The sequence below is a fragment of the Astyanax mexicanus genome, chromosome 4, assembly GCF_023375975.1.
Source record: "Astyanax mexicanus isolate ESR-SI-001 chromosome 4, AstMex3_surface, whole genome shotgun sequence".
NCBI lineage: Eukaryota > Metazoa > Chordata > Actinopteri > Characiformes > Acestrorhamphidae > Astyanax > Astyanax mexicanus.
The window spans coordinates 11492270-11515050 of NC_064411.1; the positions used below are offsets into that span (position 1 = coordinate 11492270).

The following is a 22781-nucleotide window of genomic DNA, read 5'->3' on the forward strand; positions in this document are numbered from 1 at the left end:
GTATTTTTTTCTGAAAGAGAACCGCGTTTAGGTGTTGGCTAGCGTTCATGTTTGGTAATTATAACTAGAAAGCTAGCTAGCAGCCACAAAGTGAGCCTCTGAGATTATCAACGAATAAACGTATAATAATAAAAAACGTATCACCATAAATACATGATATACAAATAAACATATTCCATATTATCATACATCACATAAAACATTACTTATTCCCATACAATATGAAAAGTGACTTTATAATATCGTAATTTATCACCACCATATCCACCACATCTTACCTCAGAAAGAGCTGAATAACTTTCCAGTTGCACAAGCTTCACTTTATTCTGTTCAATGAATCAGTAGGAGTCGAATCACAAGAATAACTAAACCTAACTGTTTTTAAAACTTCACATTTTACAATTTTATATCATAATAAATGTATGGTCAACATTTTCTAAATAAGACTAACTGAGTCTCCTAAATCTGAGTGACTTATAACTTTTGTACATTGTACATTGAGGTTGTTCTGAAGTGATGAATCAACCGAAGCTTCCTGAAGTTGACAGCAGATTGATTCATTTCCAGCAATAACTTTATTTTTAATATACAAAAAAAGAACAAAATAAAACAATAAATATAATGCACAAAAATGTGTTTTTATTTTAACAATTTAATTATATAAGTATTTCATTGTTGTACATAGATATGAACATCTGTGTGTGTAGTATGATGTGAGGTAGTGCAATTGGCTTAATAAATAAACACTTTTCCAAGGCAAAAACACAAGTGAACAACAGAATGAAAAATATGGAACAAAAAAAGTTCAGATAGCAGAATGGTTTGTTGTTAAGGGTGAACTGAAATGGACTTAGGGTGTAGTGAATCATGATAACAAATACAAACATTTGTTGAATAGCCCACCTCTGTTCTCCCCAGCATTCTGAAATACAGCGCTGTTAGCTAATGCTCCCAATAGACTACAATGCTAGTGATAGGGGCATAGCTTAACCCATACAAAAAAAAAATCACTATTTTTACACCATTAACAACAAACTCAAAGTAGCTCCACACTTCACTGGTAGAATTCCAAGGATGATGACATTTAAAGCAAGGCAGTGAGAACTTTAAAAGTACACAGATAGTTTATTAAAAACACTGTTTATACACACAGTGCCTACAGATTAGTTTATTAAAACACTCTTATACACACAGTACCTTCAGATAGTTTATTAAAAACACTGTTTATACACACAGTTCCTACAGATAGTTTTTTAAAAACACTGTTTATACACACAGTTCCTACAGATAGTTTATTAAAAACACTGTTTATACACACAGTGCCTACAGATTAGTTTATTAAAAACACTGTTTATACACACAGTTCCTACAGATTAGTTTATTAAAAACACTGTTTATACACACAGTACCTTCAGATAGTTTATTAAAAACACTGTTTATACACACAGTTCCTTCAGATAGTTTATTAAAAACACTGTTTATACACACAGTTCCTACAGATAGTTTATTAAAAACACTGTTTATACACACAGTACCTACAGATAGTTTATTAAAAACACTGTTTATACACACAGTGCCTACAGATAGTTTATTAAAAACACTGTTTATACACACAGTTCCTACAGATAGTTTATTAAAAACACTGTTTATACACACAGTGCCTACAGATTAGTTTATTAAAGCACTCTTATACACACAGTTCCTTGTCGTAGTTAAGCCAGGAAAGGTCTGAAAATTAATGTCGGGGAAATGCATAACTTTCCAGTTGTTGCTGAAAATATCTCTATAATATTTATGCATTTTTAAGCATTTCTTGTCAGTTGACTTATTGTGGTTTGACTAGCTGAAGGTATTGTGTATATAAACTATCGCACTGTATTTCGGAATGTTGGGGGAGATCGGAGGTGGGCTATTCAACAAAAGTTTATACTCGTTATTGACTACAAATCAAGTCCATGTATATAACTTCTCCCCTAAACTAAAAAGGAGAAAACAGGGGACGAAAAAACAGATTTTGGGTCAGATTAGAACTGGATTAGTATGTGAAAAGACATTTTTAAGGCCTTATGCCTCTGTAAAGGCTGGGCTGTCAATAGAACAAATAACGCCTCCCTCATAGGAAATGTTTACGATGATTGGAAGGCGCTTAATTAGCTGATCAGTACATTGTGTGGAACGATGAGCTTCTCCATATCTTCTGTCAAAAGGAGAGTGGTGTTGCTTCCCACAGAGACTCCAACCACCACAATCCCTCTTCTGTTTTTTATCAGGTTTCTGCAAGTAAAAATATTTTTTCCAGTTTTCACCATTAAACAGTTGAATACCGAAAAATTACAGTATTTCTCATTTGTCAATATTTCCTGGGACAGCACGGAAGAAATGACACTTTAATGTAATCTAAAGTAATCAGTGTACATCTTGTATAACAATGTGAGTTTGCTTTGCCCTTGAAACAACTCAACACACAACCATAACAACATTAACACCACCTCCTTTAAACAGCTACAGTAATAATTTACCTCACAATATTCAGATGTGTAATTTCTGTAAGCTGCAAGAGGGCAAGTTCTGCCAGCGCTGCCTCTCTCCACAGCGCCACCTCGTGGTGCTTTCCCTCTTCTTCTAAGATCAGTTCACCAACAGGAACAGGCCCATCTCTAGTGGCTTGCATCCGGGTTGAATTTAGCTATGAAAAACATAGTGTTAAATAATGCTGTGAAAATACACTATAACCATACAGGGACTAATTTTGTGGTACCACTTTAAAATAAGACTACCTTTATAAAGGGTTTATAAATGCTTTACAATTAGTTTATTAATGGTTACTAATTAGGATGTAAATGTCTTAAAAATCATTAATAGTCAGTTATAACACATACATAGAAAGGGCAACAATGACCTGTTATGAAATAATGAACCCACAGCCATCTATATTGTTGCCCTTTCTATATATGTGTTATAACTGATTATTAATAATTTTAAAGCATTTACAACCTAATTAGTAAGCATTAATAAACTAATTGTAAACCATGTATAAACCCTTTATAAAGTCTTATTTTAATGTGGTACCAATTTTGTTTTGTGGAAGAATGTATTTAATTTACCCTTAACCATTTTATACACAGTCAAGTCAGAATATTATGACCAGCTCCATACACCATACACCTATGACCATACACTCACTGAGCATCTTTTTAGCTCCGCTGATCATAAAGGACACTCTGTATTCCTGTATCTGTTTCTCTGTGTACTTTATTATTAAGTTTGCTTGGAAAAGTCAACTTACTGTTCTTCGTAATCTTCTTCTTATTATTATCTTATTCTGCGCTCAAAATTTAATCACTATCTCCTCCTACAGCTTGTGACGTAGAAATACTAAATTTAGCAGTATCGTAGGACCTATACCCGATTAGGTTGCTTGTGCTTTTTAAGCGATATATCGTACGTTTTTCGTAAAAACTTCGTAAACGTGCACTTTTTTTCCCCATAGGAAATGAATAGGGGACAACTTTGAACATCCACATAGGTCACAATTTTTGAGATATGAAGACAAAAATCGGACGTTCTTTACGGAAATTTCGACGATATGACAATTGACAATTGTCGTACGAAGTTTCCCCATAGGAATGAATGGGGGGCCTTTCTCTCCCCTGCTCTTCCAGTACAGTGTGTGTTTGGAGGAGCTGCTGTATGGAGCAGATACTGATCAAAAGTTTGGACACCCCGGCACCCCAGCCAGGGCTTAGCAACCAGTTAGCAACACCTTAGCAACCACCTGGAAAACATTAGCAACTGCATGGCAACCACTTTAGAAATGATAGCAACTGCCTAGCAATCAAATAGCAACAGTTTAGCAACCACCTGAAAAACATTAGCAACTGCCTAGCAACCACTGAGCAATCATATGGAGTTTGTTAGCAACTGCCTAGCAACCATGTGGAATATGTTAGCAACTGCCTAGCAACCACAATAGAAATGATAGCAACTGCCTATCAACCGATAGCAACAGCTTAGCAACCACCTGGAAAACATTAGCAACTACCAAGCAACCACTTAGCAACCACTTTAGAAATGATAGCAACCACCTAGCAACCAGTTAGTAATCAAAAGTTTTTAGATTTCAGCATTTAATCAAAAGTTTTTGGACTTAAGCATTTAACCAAATATTTTTGGATTTAAGCATTTAACCAAAGGTTTTTAGATTTTAGCATTTCATCTAAAGTTTTAGCATTTAACCAAACATTTTTAGATTTAAGTGTTAAAATCCTCCGCATGTGTCTAGGAAGAAAAATATGGAGAACATAACACATGGCTATCCTAAGTCAAAGAGCCAGCAGAGTTTAAGTAAGAAAAAAGGAGAACAGGCAGTAAATAGCGGTACAAAAATCTGATTTAATTTTAGCTTCCCACCACTCATTTGCACATACAACAAACCATGGCAGTATTTACATTATTTACATATGCTGTATAAAACAACAAAGAAAGTACCACTCTGGGAAATGTAAACTATGGACGGTGCTACAGAAAAGAACACAACAAAACATAACCACATTAAACTACCTAAAGCCAAATTAAGTACAAAAAGAATATAAAGAAAAGATACTCCCTAACTAATAACCTAAATACAAGGGGTAGCACCCGCCCTCTTACCTAGGGACCGATACAAACAACTCCTACATGATGTAAAAATGTACAGGTGCACCTAGTTTACCTGTTTGCATACCCAGGTGGTACAGAGTTGTCTTTTAGCCAAAAAGAGGGATTAAGTTAACCACATCAGAGAAGTAATACAATAAAATTAGGCTACAAGAGCGCATTGGCCTTAAAGCATACCCCATGGTTCTCTCTCTCTGTCGGCCATCTTGGTTCAGGTCCTTTCGTAGTCTCCACCCACAACTCTCTCCCATGGCTCACCTGAGAGAGAGAGAGCGAGAGATAGAGAGAGAGAGAGATACTGCACGTAAGCATTTAACCAAAAGTTTTTGGTTTTCAGCATTTACCCAAAAGTTTTTGAATTTTACCATTTAACCAAAAGTTTTTGGACTACTTCTCAGCCAAAGTATTTGTATTCCACAATTTAGCCAAGGTTTTGGGCTTTAGAATTCAACCAAATTTGCTCCATTGCTTCATCAGTAAAAATATTTTAATTCCAATTTAGTCAAATAAACATTTTTACTGATTATAATTTTGCATAAAGTGGATTGGACAAAGAACAGATAAAGGTAATATATAAGATGTAAACAATATAGGTAAGATTGTGATATCAAGACTTACATATTCTTATGTATTCTTAAGTATTATAAAAATGAAATAGAAATTATGAATTTCAAGATAAAGCGCCACCTACTGTACCCACCCAGAGAGCATAGACAACTGTACTTTTAAATACTGTGCATAGTATTTTGATTGTCAGTTGCAGCCATAATTATTCTGATCAGCTCAGATATTTTGTTTTGATGCAGGAATACGAAGCCTTTTTTGTGTTGCTGCTCTCAGTTCTCTGTGTAGCCATGTGTTGGGGTTGTTGCTTTGTTTTGAGCCACATAGGTTAGGAGATGATAAGGAGATTCTGAGACTTCTGGTGGACTTTGGTAGTTCACTGGTGCTTGGCAGGGTTCTCCGTGCAGTCTCTCGACTGTCCATTGTGGCTGTTGGGGTGTTGTTGTCCCTCAAACAGAAGTACAGACAAAAAATGGTTCATTTGTGATTAAAAGTAATTCCATAAATGTTGTTCTAAGACACTATAGGGTGGGCTTTAATTCATATTAGCCCCCCCCCCCATATCAAACCCACTCCAACGCCCTTGATAGCAACAACCGCGACGTCCACCACTTGCCAGCCCTCTGCCTGGGAAACCAGGAGTTTGGTGATACATTTCACTCGGATGGGAGACTCCTTTTTGTAGGGCGTCATCGGCCGTGAAAACATTCTGTGTAAAGAAAAGAGCACAAACATACAAAATAACATGTTTATACTGTTTAATTCATTATGTTTCACTTAATTTATTGTATTACCCATGATTAAACGGTTCATATTCTAATATTTTATCAAACTATATATTATTAAACTGTTTTTGGACTAAGTGGGGCTATTTTGCTGTTATTGTTCTGTTGTGTAACACTTAGCACTGATTAAATATTACATAATAAAAAATAATATGAAAATAATTAAAATAGATATTTTTTTACTTAGCAGCACTTGTGTCCCCATTTTAAAGTGTCTGGGTGGAAACAACACCACGCATCTCTACCAAGCAATTAAAAAAGATATATTTTTATCTATTTTCATATTATTTAAATAGTACCAAGCGTTACATATACAGAACAATAACAGCACAATAGCCCCACAAAACCCAAAACAGTTTAATATTATGGTTTATTCTCCCAACCAATCAACAAATAAAATATTTGCATATGAACAGTTGAATCATGGGTAATACAATAAATTAGGTGAAACATAACAAATATTTTATATTTAGTCCGTTGTGCTCTTTTGTTTGCACAGAATGTTTTCACAGTCGACGACTCTCTACTAAAAGGAGTCTCCCATCCGGGTGAAATGCATCACCAAACTCCTGGTGCCCCGGGCAGAGGACCAACAGTTGGTGGACGGTGCGGTTTTTGGGATGTCAATCAGACACATTCCTAAGAGATTACTTATTGGATAGAAAATGCTGTGTGGTAATCTGAAATTCTGTGCTGAGTATTTGTTTATAAACAGTCTGACACTCTTCTGAGGTAGAAATCAGACAAAGAATAAATCTGCTCTGGGAAGTCATTGATTCTGACCCACCTGAAGATGAAGGCAGGGGAGAAAAAAAAAAAAAATTCCCGCACCGACCGCGCCGTCTGCGTCCTTAATAAAAACTTTTAAGAAGCAGGGAATGGCGAATAGTTTTATACAGTGCATGTGATAATGTGGTTTACAAATCAGACATTAAAGATAATGAACGTCTAGCATAAACTATTATTTATATCGTCTCATTGCTGTGTGCATCTGTAACAAAACATTTATAGGAACTATTAAAATAAAGAAATAGATTTGTGAGCCTGTACATACATAAGTGTAAATCATCCAATACAGTGTTGGACGAAGTTTATATCACACTATCGTTTGTTTTGTTACAAACAGTATAAAAGCTACTGCCTGTGGCTAAATGGTGGAATGCCAATACTTTTGGCTGGTTGAGCTGTGTTCTAAAACTTTTGGTTAAATGCTAATATCCAAATACCATTGAATAAATGGTGGTGCAGCACAGATATGCCTCTTTATGGTTTAGTATATCTTCAGCCCAGCAGTGTAAACTCTTAAAAGCAGAAACTGTTATGATCATAAACCACAAGGCCCTGCCTTTCTGAAAAATGCCAATTATAAAAAAATACTTTCATAGGGTTTAAAAGGTCTGTTAAACCCTTTAGAAAAACACTGCAAAACACCACAAAACCAGCAGAAAAATATAGAAACCATAGAATATTTGTTTTAGCAGGGAAAGGATAGTAAGCTTAAATGAATGTGTTTAAATTCAAAAGACAGGTATAAAAACAATTAAACACATTTTATTTTGAATTAGTTTAAACACAACACACACAATCAAAAATCAAAAGCACAAACACATACAACCTCACCCCCCCAAAAAACCCTAACAGAACATGCTAAGAAATATTACAATCTGAACACAAAAACTTGTCAAATTACCACATTATGGTTGATTAAAAAGTGGGCTTTCAATGTTTAATATGACCTCCCCTTCCCTCACAACAGCTACTTTTAACGTCACCACTCCACACAGTGGCGGGAACGCTGAACTCCTCCATGGTGTCACTGAGGAGAACAGTCTCATCGCCTTTTGTGGAGATTCCCATGATCTCCATCTCCACTGTGATCTTCAGTGACTCTGGTTCCTGTAACACAGAACATGGTGATAGGAGTAAGTTTTAACAGTCTACATTCTTTTCTGGTACAAAAGCACAACAATAAAGTGTTAAACTACGGCACTGTAGTTATTAGTAGTGATGGGTCAGACTCTTAGCCGGCTCTTTGAAATAAACGACATGCGCTGACTTCAGAGAGTGAGCCAATTTATATATATAAATATAAATGTATAAATTAAAGTTTTACGATGATACATATAAACCACAGTAGAAGACAGCATAAAAATATACATTAAGGAAGAAAACTAATGATAGAAATAGTGAAATACTAACAAGAGGCAACAGTGAAAGCTCCTCATAAACTCTTACAGTTTTTAGGCATTTCTTATTCTTAGCAATCTCTAAAGGTTTTCAAAAGTAGAATAAAGTCCAGTAAGAAGATATCAAATCAAGTATTTACAATGATGACCGGACTCAGCCCAGTGTCTTTTTGAACGTAGGACCAGGTCTGGGCCTTATTCGGTTTCTGACTGTGCTGGAAGCTATTGCTCCGTTCTTTGGAGAAGGGATTTAATCCAGCAGATTTACGCCAGCAGGTTCAGGTCAGTGGCATTCTGCTCATTCGTTGATACTTGCTTTTGTTTTCTTAGCGATTGTTATACTGGAGAAAAAGTTAAACAGCACAAATATGTTCTCTATACAAAGCCCAGAATGTCTTTAGTTTAATTACTGTGGAATGTTTATCTTCTTAATGATCTGAATAAGCTCAGTTTATTGCAGGCCAGGCTCAAATATTGAGCTTAATCAGTTATTAATTTAATCCCTGAAAATATTTTATTTCCAAGGATTACTGCACATGTTTATCTCTGTAAAACCCTGGAGGAGTTCTTTCAATCTATTAGTGTTCCAACACTACAAAGCTGTACAGCTCAGTACATCAGAGTCAAATTAGCTCAGTTTATTGCAGGGTCTGAAACTGAGCTCAATCAGTCATTATGTTACTCCCTGACAAAGATTTTATTCCCAATCATAACTGCAGTTGTAATGCCTGATGTGTGTTCCTAATAATACATAAAACTCAATTAAATTTCACATAGTTACGATGGTATAAGAAAGGCTGGGCACCCCTGATATTGTTAAGATTTTACTTTATAAATGATTGGTTGTATAGATAAGTTTCAGTTAAATACATTACATTCATATATGTTTTTGGCCTATAGAAGTAGTGACATAAGAAATATTCAGTGTCTGTAAATGTATAGCTAAATAAATAAGAAGTAAGTACAGCTGAGATAGCTTAAGGAATTTTGTTAATGAGCTTTTGGGGAGAAAGTCAGGTTTGATGGGGAGAGTGAAGGAAATGCACCTTGTGCTGTGTACAGTTTACAGTGTGAGCTGTTCCACCAAACAGACACTAGAGTGTAGTATGGGAGCATCAGGATCCAGTGTTGCAGCTCCTTCCCAGTGTGAAGCCCCGCCCTTCAACCTGAACTAAAGTGGAGTCCCTGCATGTAGCACCCTCTACTGCTCTGACAGGGTATTTACTTTTAGCATTTTTCATGACTTTATACAATTATCACTTTACAGGCCAAAGTTATATAATACTATATACCTATGTGTTTTTAATTTGTTTTCCTAAGTGCAATGCTTTAGAAAGTGTGCATTTTAAAGATATTTTATTTAAATATTACTTTTAGTTTGAATACTGTAGTGAATAATAGTTTAGATACAATAATGTCAGTGCCACTTTTTATGGGTAAAAGATGTTTTTCTTTAGTCCCGTCATCTTTATTTTTGTCAGTGGTGTGCAGTGAGGCCCTTCTAACCCTTCAGGGGTGACAATAGGTGCATGTAAATCATTACATAATATTTAATAAGCATATATTTTATAAATTTACTAAAATAAAAAGCAACTAATTTAAACTGACAGTGACTGACAGTGGTTCTAACCAATCAAAGCTTTTTAAAATGGCTTCTGCCCCCTGTGTCTGCGTGGCCCTTCAGCTGGTTTTGAGAAGGGTGTAGTAATGAGTCTGTTACATATATATATATATGTGTGTGTGTGTGTGTGTCTGTGTGTATATGTATATATATATATATAAAACAGTGGCTGTGAAAAAAACTCACTCAGAGCTGGAGGAAGAAACACTGTAAGGAACCAGGATTCAAATATAAAATGTCTAACATTTTAATATTATTCATTTGTGTGAAACCAAAGTGATTATTATGTTGTATTTTTGTATGTTTAATTATTGTATTTAAGTATAAAGAAAGTATTTGTGAAACTGAGAATGCTGCATAAGAATTTTTATTTATATTTGTTATGTTACATTGTGATGCAAATCATTATTATGTTACATGTTTTCAGGATGTTTTTGGAACATTGTATGTGAAAAGTTATAGTTTATCCTTTCAGGAATACTTTAAAAATATTGCTGAATAATAATACAGATTTTTCTAATAACTGCCCACTAGATGGAGACTCTGCTGTGTTGTTTTGTGTTCATATGAAGACACACCTGAAAACATTCTAAAATCTGACTAAACGATCTAAAAACCAGTCTAACCAGTTAATGTGATACACACCTCAGAAATACCTTCAGTTTATGAAGAGACGCTGCGTTACGACACAGACGACTGATTTTACTGCAGAATCCAGAAATATAAAGGTAGGATTAATATTTGATTAACTTTAAATGATCTAATTCTTATAAAAAATATATTCCTTCTTACACAGTGAGTTTGATCCTGCAGTCTTGTTGAAGTTTGTAGGTTGAATTTTACTATGTTGTAAAAGAATCCCTGTGTGAAACAATAATGCCTCTGTTTTGGGTGAAGCTGATGTTTAGCTTTTTATTAGACAGATTTTTATTAATCTCATTATTTCCATTAAACCTTAAAAGAAGGAAGTGATTTGTGGGTTTAGGTGGAAATGCTTTATTGTTTCTTTGTTTGGCTGAAACAGTTCAGTGTCTGAAATTTAAATATTCAAATACAATCATGGCTAAAAGTGTTGGCACCCCTGAAATGATTTCTTTTGAGAGTATTGTAAATAGACACACAAAAAAACAGAAAAAAACACCATATAAAATATATATAACATTTCAAACAAAATTCCAAAATCAGACCAAACTAAATTATTGGCACCCTCAAAATAATATTTGGTTGCACACCGCTTGAAAAAAAAAACACTGAAATCAGTTGTTTCCTGTAACCATTAAGGAGCTTCTTCCACCTCTCAGCTGGAACTCTGGACTCTTCTTCTGTAATCTGCTCCAGATCTCTCGTATCTGAAGGGTTTCTTCTCCCAACAGCAGTTTTAAGATCAGGTTTAAGATCTCTTCACCGGAGTTCAGTATGATTTGGGTCTGGACTCAATGCTGGAAACTTCAGAACTCTCCAGCTCTGGGTGCTTTTTGAAGTATTTTTGGGGTCATTGTCCCCTGTTTTCTGGGGGTTTATATGATCTGTGGATTATGGCTGTAGTTCAGTGGAGTCTTTAGTGATTGATCTCAGAAAACTGGAATGCAGCTCAATGCTAGTGATTAACCGGATCAGCAGTGAAGGTTGGAGGCTGGAAGCTGTTTTCAGAGCTGAGTTAGCGGCTGATGCTTGATAACAGATGGACGGCACTGTGCTGCTTAGATTATTATATTTTATATATTTATATATATGAATATTATTATTAGGTTCTGGGGTTTGATATGTGTAATGTATGGGGGATTTTAGGTTTACCTGAGGCTGAATAGTGTAATAAGGTCTCTGGGTGTAAGATGGATCATAAAGTGGGGAGGATCTAAAAATTGGGTGCAACACAAACAATGTATTTACACAACATGAAAAGTCAAACTAAAAAATCTTAAAAAATGAAAAGAAAAGGATGGTGTAGGTTATTTGCATTCACACTCTTTACACACCGGACTCAGACTCACTTTGGAGAAAATGTAAAAACTGTAAACCCGGAAAAGTTGATTGAACTTCAAGAGTTTGAGGCAAGTGATTGTCTACATTTTTTAAGTAATGCATACTACAGAAAATCTATTCATTTAGGTAAGTTCAGTCTAAATGCCTGTAAGAAACATTTTGAGTTTAATTAATTTAAATCTAAAATAGTTATACTTAAAATATGCTGTAGTGTAAACTGTTCTACCCGGTTATTTAAACTCAACTTTTTAAGTGTTTTTTTTACTTACATTTGTTGTAAAAGCTTAAAAAAACATATCATGATCAATAAAGAAAATGTATATTTATTTTTCCTCCTTTTTATTTAAAATATTTAAATTTAGAAACAAGACAGTACTTTTAAGGAACCTACAACCTAGTCTTAAATCTGGCCAATTAAAAAAAAGTAAGTAAGTAAGAAATGTTGTTCAGAATTATTTTTTTCAACTTAATACATTCTCAACCTGTTCTGCGGTAGCAATTATTGAATTAAACAAACAAAAAAATAACATTAATCTAGGTATTTTGCAAAATACAATACGTGCATTTTTTGGTAAAAACACACATTTAAAAATACAAACCACAAAGTGTAACAGCAGAACATTAACACTGTTAGCTAGTTAGTCTAGTTTGGATACTATCATGCTCAGAGTTATTCTCAAAAGCTGTTTACACAATGATATAACACAAAAATCCACAAAAAAATACATTGCATTTTCCAACTTAAGATAAGCCTCAACTGCAAAAAAGAAAAACGTCTCTTGAACTTGGAAATCTTCTTACAAATTCCTAAATGTAAAAAGAGCTGAAGGCAGAAAATGGTGTCTTGGTTAATGGAGTCAACTGTAGGATGTCTGTAGATCTTCTCAGAAGAACAGAAAATAATAAAATAATAAAAATAAAATACAGAAAAAAACAAATCATGTTGTTTGAAAGTAAAAGATTTTCTAGCACCTTCCACAGAACAAGCCCAATGAGAATCTGCAGGGGCGTGGTCTGAACTAAAAAGCAATAAAAAGTTTCTTCAACTTAAAAATACTAATGTTCTCAGTGATTCTCTCAAAATAGGAGACCAAACTAAAAGTGTTTAAGTAAAGCAAAGAAAAAGTTTTTTAAAGTAATCTTTATTCAAACTGTTCACACAGAAATAAATGATGGGTTATCATGGTAAGAACAGCCACATATAAAGCAGAAGCCCCGCCCCCCAAAGACTCCATTCTTTCTGGCAGGGTAAATTATAACAACAAACCCACAGTTCTGTATTACTGTTTAAACTAGGTTACTTCAAACAGCCGTTACCCATAAGTATTATTATATTACTGATCATGTTCTATAATTTATACATGTCCATTTTGTTCTGTTCTTCAGGTTCCCCTGAGAAAAGTGAGCCCCTTTCCCTCCCAATCGGTGGAACCTCCCGGTGGGTTAAAACAACCCCTGAACTGGAGCGATTTGGGTCCCCAGCTTTATTAAAGACAGGAACAGGAGGTCTGTACACACACTCACCCTCACACTCACACAACTACTCTCACACTCACAACTACACTCACACTCACAACTACACTCACACTCACAACTACACTCACACTCACTCTCACAACTACACTCACACTCACAACTACACTCACACCACTACACTCACCCTCACAACTACACTCACACTCACAACTACACTCACAACTACACTCACACTCACAACTATACTCACAACTATACTCACAACTACACTCACTCTCACAACTATACTCACAACTACACTCTCACAACTACACTCACACTCACAACTATACTCACAACTATACTCACAACTACACTCACAACTACACTCACACATCTACACTCACACTCACAACTACACTCACAACTACACTCACAACTACACTCACACTCACAACTACACTCACACTCACACTCACAACTACACTCACAACTACACTCACACTCACAACTACACTCACACTCACAACTACACTCACAACTACACTCACACTCACAACTACACTCACAACTACACTCACACTCACAACTACACTCACACTCACGACTACACTCTCACAACTACACTCACAACTACACTCACACTCACAACTACACTCACACTCACAACTACACTCACACTCACAACTACACTCACACAACTACACTCACAACTACACTCACACTCACAACTACACTCACACTCACACCACTACACTCACACTCACAACTACACTCACACCACTACACACACACTCACACTCACAACTACACTCACACTCACAACTACACTCACAACTACACTCACACTCTCCCTCACTCTCACAACCACACTCACAACTACACTCACACTCACAACTACACTCACAACTACACTCACAGTCACAACTACACTCACAGTCACAACTACACTCACAACTACACTCACACTCACAACTACACTCTCACAACTACACTCACCCTCACACAACTACACTCACACAACTACTCACAACTACACTCACACCACTACACTCACAACTACACTCACACTCACAACTACACTCACACTTACACTCACAACTACACTCACACTCACAACTACACTCACACAACTGCACTCACAACTACACTCACACCACTACACTCACAACTACACACACTCACAACTACACTCACACCACTACACTCTCCCTCACACTCACAACTACACACACTCACAACTACACTCACCCCACTACACTCACCCTCACACTCACAACTACACTCACACCACTACACTCACACTGACACAACTACACTCACACCACTACACTCACAACTACACACACACTCACAACTACACTCACACCACCACACTCTCCCTCACACTCACAACTACACTCACAACTACACTCACACCACCACACTCTCCCTCACACTCACAACTACACACACTCACAACTACACGCTCACACCACTACTCTCTCCCTCACGCTCACAACTACACACACTCACAACTACACTCACAACTACACTCACACAACTACACTCACTAATGACCCCAGCGTTATTAAAGACAGTTCAGTACACACACTCACACTCACACAACTACATTCACAGTTGACCTTTTTCTGATGTGAGTAAAATGTGCTCCAACAGGTTTTTTCTTTCTGAAGAAAAGAAAAATACAGACAGTTCCTCATTCTCAGCCCTGCTGACAGATAAAAAAAAGGACAGAAGAAAAAGAAAGTAAAATCCAGCTGGTGGGTGTAATAGAAAGGAGAATTCACACCCGTAAAAGAAGTGATTTCACTTTATTAAAAGCCGTGTGCTGTATCTCTTCACAGTTCTGGTTTTAGCTTCATGTATCTGAGCAGTAGATAGATCCGTGGACGTGAGGGCCAGTAGAGTTAGGATCCAAGCTCTTCTGTGCAGTGTACAGGTGATCCATCCATTATCCAGTAAGAGTTCTGCAGCTGTAAAAGCAGACAGTAGTAGATTCCACTTCTATGATGATAAATGGAAGTTTGAAATGTTGTTTACAGATATGGATCTGGAGCTAGAAGTAGCCTTTTCTCTCTCAGTGTTGATATATCAGAAGTAAGCATAATAAATACATAAATAACCCTAATTCTTCTAGGAAACTTAAATAACAGAGGGGAGAGCTTGTCAAGTGCATATAGAGTTAAATAAATCTCTACATCTCCAATGAACCATCTCCCTGCTATCCCTTATACTTAATTTATTCTGTATTACTGCACTACCTCATATCCACGGCTGCTTACTTTGACACTTTTGTATAGTTTTTGTATTTAGATATTCATGTATATATTCTTCTTTCAGCATTTTTTAAATTTATTTATATCTAATAAGTATTGTTAATATTTCAAATCTCAGTTTAGAACCTCTATAGTCTTATATTTCTTACTCTGCTTTCTTACTGTACCTCCCCTATTATTGCTGTTTGTTTCTACTGTGTTGTGTAACTGCTACCGGCTGCTAAATTTCCTTCGGGATCAATAAAAGTATCCATCCATCAGTTCAGAATTTGAGAAGATATAAAAGTCGTACTGCAGAAATGATCAGAGGGAAGATTCTGTAAATCAGAGTCTGTATATTTTATCAGGAGTCAGAAATCTGGATGTTCAGGGTTGACTTGAGTTTATTTACACAGAAATTTCTAAGAACAGCTGAGTAGATGAGAACCAGTCTGTCAGGTTCAGGAGGCTTGAAGTTTAGAATGTGACTGTTTCTGTTCCTTCTCTCAGTCTGATTTACTGTGGTATTTAGGTTGTGTTGAAGTACTCGAGTCTCGAGACCAAAAACGGGCGGTCTCGGTCTCGTCTCGGACTCGACCTTGTTTGGAATCTTGTCTCGGTCTCTGGGTGAGGTGGACTCGGAGACTGTGGACGAGACCAGCCGAGTGCAAGTCCTCTTTATGGGGGATGGGTGGGACATGTCTATATTAGATAATATTAGAAACAGGTGAATTTGTCCCCCCAAAAATGATATCGTTTCGCTCAGATCATCTGTACTATTAATGAGGAGACAGACCGGACCAATCACGGAGCCGGTTCAGGTATTAAGTCCCGCCTCTAGTAGAAACAGCCAATCAGCTTGCTGGTTTTGCGGCGTGTGCTGGTGGGGGAAGACCCGCCTCCTCGCTGTAAGATTTAGCAGCGGTATCGGGATGCAGCAGCTTCAGCTGATTTTAAATCAGATCTGGATACACAGAGATTTTTCTAAAAGAAAGGTAATGGTTAATGGCTAACCATGTAAACTGTGATGATATGTCTCTGATAGCTGGTTAAAAATACACCACTCTAAATCAGCACACAGATCAAAACCCACTGTGATTAATAAACTGCAGCTGTGTTAGTGAGTTAGCTTAACTTTGGAATTACCTAGATTGGGAGTCAAGATTAAAGAAAAAAAAACTATATATGAAATGTTCAACTTGCCCTGTACCTGATCAGCTAATCACTGTTTCATTTTCAAACTGTGAAATTTATTAATTTAGGATTACAGAACTTACTGTAAGCTATAATGAATGAAAATTAATTTAGTTCTAGTTATCTATGGAGCCTAAATTAATCATGTATATACAGCAGTGTATTAGACACATCATACCACCCCTTACTTTATTAAATGCATATAAAGCAGAGGAAGCTGTAGAATATGCAGAACAGTGTTAATATGCAGTAGAATATGTAAGAACAGGGTTAAGAAACACTGATCTAACCTGACTTCTGTTCATTGTAGTTCACAGCAAGACCACATGTAAACGTAAAGTTACATTCTTTATACATAAAAGGACAAAATCTTAAGAAGAACTCTCAGTAGAAAAATAGTAAAAGCGCAGGACCCAACGTTTTTTTTTTTTGTGAGTGGAGAAAATGTAACCAAATCTGTTATATTATTTTAAATATTAGGTGCTAACTGACCCTTTTTTTCATATGTATATAATTCAGACATTGCATGCATATTTTTTTCTAACAACAGTAACTGTAACATGCAGTAACATGTTTAGGTTGTAAAATCACCTTTACTTGGATGTTAACTAATTATAAACAAAATACAGAAAATTATTTGTGATTAAAAGTAATTTCCACAAATGTTGTTCTAGAAAACTATAGGGTGGGCTTGGGTTTATATTGGCAAATGTGTCTCCCCCAATGTCAAGCCCGCTCCTACGCCCTTGATTATACTTAAATAATCTCTCTATTCTGATTCAGTAACATTATAATATCATTAATAATAATAGAACAGTGTGTATATTTATAATGTTGTGTAATGCAGTAATATTACTAATAATAATTAAATTATAATCATTATAGTAACAGTAAATGTTTCTGTAATGTGTAGAATAATGTGTAATGAGGGTAAATCACACTGTTATGTATCGTTCTCTGTTTGTTTTGTTTTGTTAGTTTATCAGGTTTTGTTTAATGCAGTTCTGATGATAATGTCATTATTGTAAGAATAAAGGTTTTATTGTAACGGCTGATCTGTTCTCAGGGGTCGGTGTCGGCAGTGTTCAGCTGTGTGTGAATGAAGAAGAGTAAATGATGGATCTTCAGAACTCCAGCAGTGTAGGAGGACCTCCTGTCCTAAAGTGAGTAAATTAAGTGATGGGTTTAATATGTAAAGTAGTTTTGTATTGTAATGGTTTCAGCTCTAATCCTGGAGCTGTGATCTGCATATTTTACAGTTTTAAAATATTGAGAACAGAGTTTCTCCTGGACCAGAGTCAGAACCCTGTGCTGTATTTAAACACAGAGAAACGCTTAACAAACCAGCCAGTTATTCTTATAGAAGAATGTGTTTCTAATCTGTATTTAAAGTACATATCTGCCTTTAATATCTAATTGTTAATATTAATAATATGTTTCCTTCTGGCACAGGAACAGTATTAGGTGGTTCCTGTAGTGATTTTATGCTGTTGCTAGGTGGTTGCTATGGTATGGGGTGGTTGCACATTTATGTTCAAAAATATGGTCCATATATTTTAACATAAATGTGACTATTTGCTCAAAATCTGGATCGGATTAATCTGTAGTGAAAGTGAACTTTGGACCAGATCCATTGTGAGGATCCGTCTCGGATTTTACCACACGCTGTCTGGGTTTACATTAGCATTAGAAATGAGGAAATCCTGAAGTGCTGCATTTATATAGATCAGATGGAAGTGATTGGGTTTGATATTAAAGCTGTGGAATGAAGCTTCTCACAGAAAGACTTCTATTCTGTTCTGATCTGTATCTCTGTTAGAGTTCAGTATAAAAAATATACCTTTTAATTTATAATACAGTGTAATTGTGTAGCTCTTACCAATACATGTTATTAACTAGATACAGATCTATAAAATACATATAGTAAATATGATCTAATCAGGTGATGACATTGTGACATCATAACAAACACACAAATATATTCAACAGTATTGTTAAAGAAATTAAAATATGTATATTTATTAGACGAGCGTTTTTCAGTTTGGGGCAGCTGACAGAAAGCTTCGGGACGCTTCTGGGACGGTTATGAAGAAGTTAGTCTGGAACCTGTGAATAAGTTTTAGTAAAGGAACACATTACTCCACACTTTACTCTCATCATGGATCATCATGAAGATCTGTTTACAGGGAGAAGAGAGCAGCATCTCCAGCCCCCAGTGGAGTGTCTATGAAGAGTGATTGGTCCATGTGGATTCCTCCAGAGTTCAGCAGTGGAGGAGGAAGCTCTGGGTCTCGGTACATCACTGCACTAAACTACTGTTCTGTTCTGAGAGTGAAGCTCTTCAGTTCCTGATCTTTATTAAAGATGTGCTGTGTGTTGGAGTTTCACTGTGTAAATGCTGGAGTTTCACTGTGTTTAATGTTAACAGAACTGAAACCCAGAGAGGAGCTTCTCCAGAACCCAGCTGTGTTTCTATGAAGAGTGACTGGTCCATCATTATTCCTCCTGATTTCAGCAGTGAAGATATGAGATCTGAGTGAGTGAAACAACAAAACCCTTTCACTGATTTTTTACTATAATCTACCTTTTTAAAGCATAACACACACACACACTGAGGTCAGTGTGAGATTCTCTGTATCTAATGATCAGTGTACACAGCTGAGTGTGATGGGAAGCGGGGTTTAGAACAATGAGAGTAAATTACAATATCAGCTACAGGTTGGAGAATTACACATATATCTATATCTAGGGGTGTACGATACTGATAAAAACAACATCTCAATAACTTCAATCAGAATTTTTTCAGAAAAAAGTATTATATTGTAATAAACTGCACTTAACAATATATTTAATATTTAATTCCTTGACACAAACAAAAAACATTACATTCATCAGTTCAAATATCGGACAGTGCACATGTGTGTAAACCATGTGACCTACCAGATATTTTAGAGTAAACAAATTCATCAGTGTGAAATTTGCAAAACAAAGTTATATTTATATTAGTGATATCAAATTAAATGAAATGTATTAATTGCAACAATGATCTGTGATTTTATCTTTCTTCCTTCCTTTCTTTCTTTCTTTATGTATTTATTTTTAGTGGTGGTTATTCCCTTGGGAAGGGGACAACAATTGTTGTGTCTGGCAGACTAGATCTAGACTAGGAGCTAATGTCAGTATAAGTTAGAATATTTTAATGTGCTTTAATGGATGAAATAAGTGTATATAATCCATATTTTAACTTCAACAACCTGGAAAGAAGAAACCTGCCATCAGCTGAGTGTGTGTGTGTGTGTGTGTGAGAGTGTGTGTGCGTGAGTGTGTGTGTGTGTGTGTGTGAGTGTGTGTGTGTGTGTGTGTGAGAGAGAGCACGACAGAGAGAAAGATTTCAGCACAATGACGGTGTGTGAACAGTTTGGAGGAAAATGAAGCGTGAATGAAAGTGATTGGCTCGCACGACAGCACAAGTAACTACGAGCACACTCACGAGACAAACATGTACCAACGTGATGGACTTGTCACCTGCCAGTGTGAGCTCAGAGTTAGCCTATGCTAGCTAGCTCACTGCATGACCATTCTCAATGCACACATGCAGCAATCTATCCTAAAACATCACCTAGTGAACAAGTGGAATAAAGACGTTTTGATTGTTGTTTTTCCCCAGTAATTATCATACTCCATAATGTCAGCTCATACATCAACAACACAGTAATTAAGATATTATCATAGACAATATGCATCACACACCCCTAATCTATATATAGAGACAGTAGCGGGATATGTTAGTATTGTTACTCTGACCTGGAGCCGGTGGAAAACTCCTGAACGGGGCGGGGTTGTGACATGTTGGGTAATGTTAAAAGGCATGTTGGGATAATTAATTAATTAATTTACTTATTGTATGATAAATTAACATGACTGTGATCATTTATGAAATGCTAATGAATTAAAAATATTATTGATGGTAAACTAAAGCTTATATAAGCTCTGGATCGTTTCTCCTAACTTTGCAATAAATATTCTCCACTCAAAGCTTTATGACAGAGCACATTAGCGCCATCTGGTGGCGAAACCACCAGTGTTGTATGTATCTGGTGGATAAGAAACATTTTCCAACATATTAAAAACATGACATTTATTGGTTCTTTAATAGCAGGAAATAAAACTTCATCAATCTTTTGTTGTGCATGTATTTAACATCTCAGTTGCTGGGGTGAGTACATACATTCAGGATTGGGCAGAATGTGTTCTATAATACATAGAACAGTAATGTATTCAGAATAAATTAGAATACACTTTAGAACATATTTTGATAATTCACGCTGGAAAACCTTTTAGGTGTTTCCTTTCTAATTAAATTCACTTGTTGCTGATTGGCACTGTTTATAATTTAATTATATGTGATTATTCTTAATTGTAGAAAAAAATTAAGCATTTACTCAGTGGTTCAAAGCAACCGTTTTTTTACCCGTGCCTCAAAACGTTAGATAAAGGGTGACATAATTGCAAAAATCTTTATTTACCTTTATAAATCTTTATTATTAGAAAGTAAAGAAACCCTTTAGAAAAGTATTGGTTTAATGCAGGTTTATCTTTTACTTTAATCTTATTTTCTGATATTCTTTATTTTATTAATAATAACATATTTAGTTGAAACAAAAGCTTTTTAGATCAGAACATTTATTCATGTGGATTACAGTGTGGATTTTCTTGTTATCCACAGTAAGAAGAAAATAAACATTTGCACGGAAAAACTGGACCACATATTCAAGGTAACTCCTAAACCATATATTTGATGGGGTTATCCCTGATTTCTTTTACATTTCAGTTTAATTTCACTTTTAAAATTTCCTCCTTCGTAGAATACGGAGAGCCCTGACATTTAAACGAGGCATTAATTAATAAGTGCACAGAGAAGAGAACCTTATTAAAAACAATGTTTACATGCCATGCCACTAGTACCATCACGGTACTGATAATGACAAACACATATATATATGCCTCCTGCTACATCAGGAGGCAGGCTATGTGTAGTCTATATATATATATATATATATATATATATATATATATATATATATATATATATATATATATAGACTACACATAGCCTGCCTCCTGGCGTAGCAGCCGGCACCCAGTGCATAGGGGAGGTGTGCTATTTAACAAAGGTAAATACTCATTTTTATCATATTTCAAAAGTCAATTTAACACTGAAGTTCTCCTTTAATACTGATGCTATGTGATGCTACGCAGTAACATGATGTTTAAATCCTTTTACAGACCAAAGCATCCATTACTCCTTTTCTCCTCAGATCAGTGTCATCATCTCTCTCTCTGTACTGTAACAGCTTTACTGATTCTCTGATGTTTGTTTTTATTCAGAAGCTGCAGGAGACGTTTTTCTCTCTAGTGAAGAACGAGCTGAACACATTCAAGAAGCTCCTGAGTTCAGATTACCCAGCATGCTCTGAGGGAGAGGTGGAGGATGATCAGAGAGAGGGGGTTCTGAAGGTCACACTGCACATCCTGAGGAACATGAAGCAGACAGACCTCGCCAACACACTAGAGAGCAGTAAGAGTTCTGGGTCATGAGAATGGGGACCAACTAGTGCTAATTTGTTTCCTCAGAGGAGTTCTGCTTTTTAAATTAGAATAATCAGCAATAGTTATCTGGATTTTGTAATTATAAGTTATTGTGTCACAGCATCAAATGTATCCTTAAACCTAACCATTATCGACTGTATCAAAGTCGTTCTACACAGGGGTCTTTCATAAAGAGACACAGCTAATTACATGTTCCTTTTTCTCTTCCTCTGTTATCAGAATTGGCCCCAGCATGTCAACGAAAGCTCAAATCCAAGCTGAGAGATAAATATCAGATAATTAATGAAGGAATTTCAGGCCATGTAAAGTCAGCACTTCTGAATGAGATCTACACAGAGCTCTATATCACAGAGGGAGATGGAGATGTCAATCAGGAACATGAGGTGAAACAGATTGAAGCTGCATCCAGGAAAAGGAAAACAGAGGAAAGACCAATCAAATGTAATGACATCTTTAAACCATTACCAGA

At 35.9% G+C, this 22781-nt stretch overlaps 2 protein-coding genes and 1 long non-coding RNA gene across 11 annotated transcripts in view; 2 read left to right on the forward strand and 1 right to left on the reverse strand.

The window, feature by feature from the left end:
• The window catches only part of LOC125801101 (NACHT, LRR and PYD domains-containing protein 12-like), a 431224-nt gene that overhangs the window by 386048 nt on the left and 22395 nt on the right, over positions 1–22781 (forward strand). The gene's annotated exons all lie outside the window — the stretch shown is intronic.
• LOC125801307 (zinc finger protein 585A-like) overlaps positions 1–22781 on the reverse strand; it is a 188292-nt gene that overhangs the window by 4552 nt on the left and 160959 nt on the right. The gene's annotated exons all lie outside the window — the stretch shown is intronic.
• Positions 10399–17846, forward strand: LOC125801581 (uncharacterized). The gene is made up of 3 exons (XR_007438761.1): positions 10399–10540; positions 13182–13301; positions 17769–17846. It is a non-coding gene; the product is annotated as an uncharacterized LOC125801581 (long non-coding RNA).